The 3,430-nt window shown below is 33.0% G+C and overlaps 1 pseudogene; it reads right to left on the bottom strand.

The window, feature by feature from the left end:
- Positions 1 to 1,074: 1,074 nt before the first annotated feature.
- Positions 1,075 to 2,830, bottom strand: LOC138896633 (aspartic proteinase CDR1-like; annotated as a pseudogene).
- Positions 2,831 to 3,430: the final 600 nt, after the last annotated feature.

The raw sequence follows: 3,430 nt of genomic DNA, 5'->3' as shown, positions 1-3,430 counted from the left end.
TAACATATGATATGAATATTGAAGAACAAAGAGATAGACGCATTCCAGTAACACTTGATAAGAAAGTGTTCATACAACTCATTATTTAAGGTCAATAAATATGGAGTACTTCATATTCTATTAAAATTTATATCTCTCAAGAGAATCCCAAATATTTCTAGACATTTTTAAAAAATAATTCTATATAAGATCTTAAAAGTATATATAAAAATTATATATTTATATGTCGGGTTGGTTCGGATTTTTTTACTCAATACCAAACCAAATCAAACCAAACCAAGTCGGGTGTTTTAATCGGTTTGGTTTGACTTTTCGGTTTGGTGCGGTTTTTCGGTTCTGTTTGTACACCCATGCTCCTTACGTGTTAATTTATGTGGATCTATAACTATTTTATGAGTCAAAATTTGGTTATCAATATTATAGTTTTAAGAAAATGCCATTAATTTCATATATATTTTTCTTTTAAAATGCAAAACTAACAAGCAAATATTATCGTTTGATATGTATAAAGTCATTCTTTTATAGTATCAGATTGCGTTGATTATCAAACAAAGATTGTTATAACTAATAAAGATGCACATTTCATGCACTCATAAATATGATATTGTTTTATGCGTTTTCAATTTAGCAGAGGCTAATGAAATAAAGGTGATTTGGATGTGAAGTAGTGGATTAAATTTGTGTTGAAGCCATAAAGTATTGATATTGCTAACAAAACTTTTTAGGTCACGGTAGAGCAAGATAAATTTTTATGGCTAGAAAAGATGCACATTTCATGCACGCATTCTATATGTTCATAGCACGTGCATCTTTTATGTTTCGTTACTAAAACTTAACTTACTTTGGATAACTAACTATGCCCGAAGTGATATTTTGGAGTAATTATCAATCCTTGAGAATTTCTTTAACACCATGTTGAAAAGTTTTATTCGTAAATATTTTTTTTTCCGTGCGTACATTATAATAATCTTATTTTCTTAATTGATCCTGTTTATTATAAAATGATGATCATGAACCCTAACGAATAAGTACAATTAAAGAGATATAAACAAGTGTTAATAGATATTTTCTTTGTTAATAGGTAGATATGGACGGAACTTCACAAATAACAAAGTAGATTATAATTTCATAGTACGGACTAAAACCTATTTTGGAACTAAATCTGGACAACTTGTTGCAATCGATGGCCTTGAAAGATACGATCATTTTTATCTAAATTGTATCCGACGAGAAAGTTTGATTGGGCCATATTGCCAAAGAAAGACTGATCTTCCATTCGTTTAAAGGCTAGGCACTGAAGTCTGCTACTATTTAGAATTGGAGGCATTACATTCTCCCCGGACAATAGGACATCAGCTCTAATAAAATGAAGCGTCATTGGAGGAATAGCAGTGCCTTTCAGATCTTTGTAGTAGAGATTTAGCCTAGATGAAGAGTTGTTAACCCACGGTTCTACTTTAATGGCTTCTCTCACTAATGTATTGAATTGATTGTAAAACGGTGTAGGAAGGAAAGTATAAGTAGTTCCTAAGTCAATCACAATATTTTCCTCTTGAAAAACAGTAGAAGAATTAACAACAAGGTTAAGTTTTTGTTCACTAACCGGTATGCCTGAGAGGGTCATGAAATAGTACACAAAGGTTAGTTTAACAATAATTGGATTGTCACCAAAGGTAAGTTTGCTAGGGATATCTAGTTGTGCCCTTGGCATAAAATAGTAGGATATTTTTTGTCCAAATGTTGGACTAAGTTGCGACACTAAAGACGCATGAGAAGCGCCAAGCTCTATTACGCCAGACATCATAGGGTTCACTAGTATAGATTTGGATATGTGACCACATCCATAAATAATACTTGGGAAAGAAGTTTCTTCTCCATTTTCATTTTTATAATAGAAAGTGAAAGTTTATGTGACTACATCACCAAATGAGTAACTACTAGCAACGTAAGTTGCAGAATACAATTCCTTGGCAGCTATTCTAAAAGCATTTGTCTGAATAATTACTGAATAGCGACTTAAAGGTTGAAGAGTTTACGGGATAGAAGATGAGGATATCTTGCTTGTAACAATCTAGACAAGGTTGGCATTGTATCCAATTAATATGACTGCCAATGTCAACAAGTGCTAGTTGAAACTTTGGAGGAGTTCCAACAGAAAGGTTTATAAAGTATGCACCCAGAGGGTCAGGTACTAACTCAGTTCAGAGTGAATTTGGAGAAGATAGAGGAGACATTATTTTTGAAAATGATAAATAAGCTGAATAGTTGTCTCAAATTATTTATTATTTTAGAATTACAAGACAAAATTAGTTACTTTTTTTATTTCACCCTTGTAGTAATTGTTGTTGAAGATTGCAAACACCTCAATTATGGGGTGATATTATGATTGCTCAAATACCAATAATATAATAAGAAAATGAAGCGAAAAAAATAACATGTACTAATAGAAATATAACAATAACATAATACAAGACCAAACCACTACTACTGGTATTGGAAACAAATACTCTCGACTATTTACTATCCTTTTATCTTAATTCTCAACCTCCACACCTTTCTGTCAAGGGTCATATCCTTGGTAAGTTGAAGCAACGCCATATCTTGCCTAATCACCTCTCCCCAATACTTTTTTCGCCTACCTTTACCCCTTCTCATACCCACCAAGGGTCAACCTCTCACACCTCTTTGCATGAACATCTGTGCTTCTTCTCTTCATATGACCATACCATCTAAGCCTCGCTTCCCACATCTTATCCTCCACCGAGACTACTCCTATACTGAGTTGAATGTCTTTATTCCTAATCTTATCGATCCTAGTATTCCCGCACATTTATCTAAACACGAGTGCAAGAAATGTGCATCTTTGTTAGTTATAACATTCTTTGTTTAATAATCAACACAATCTAAATCGTATCCGACGAGAATGGCATTATATTCTCCATAGATAATAGCACATCATCTTCAATAAAAATAAAGCTTCATTGGAGGAATATCAATGCCTTCCAGATCTTTGTAAGAGAGACTCTACTATGATGATGAGTTGTCAACCCACAGTTCTTTTTTAATGGTTTCGCTCGCTAATGTTTCAAGTTGGTTATAGAAAGGTGAAGGAAGGAAAGTATAAGTAGTTTCTAAATCAATCACAGTATTATCCTCTTGAAAACCAGTAGAAGGATTAACAATAAGGTCCAATTTTTGTTCACCAACTAATATGCCTAAGAGGGTCAATAGTATACATTGTAAGGATTAACAACCATTATAGTGAAAACACTCGTAGATCCCCAAGCATTCTCACCGAGGATAAGTTTGCTAGAGATCTAATTGTGGAAAAGGCACAAAATAATAGAATATTTTCCTCCATAGATGATACAGATTGAAGTCCACGTATGTGTATCAAAATAGAATATAACAGACTGAAGAAGTCTAAAGC

The sequence above is a fragment of the Nicotiana tomentosiformis genome, chromosome 1 (assembly GCF_000390325.3).
Source record: "Nicotiana tomentosiformis chromosome 1, ASM39032v3, whole genome shotgun sequence".
Taxonomy (NCBI): Eukaryota; Viridiplantae; Streptophyta; class Magnoliopsida; order Solanales; family Solanaceae; genus Nicotiana; species Nicotiana tomentosiformis.
This window is presented reverse-complemented; position numbering and strand designations above follow the sequence as displayed.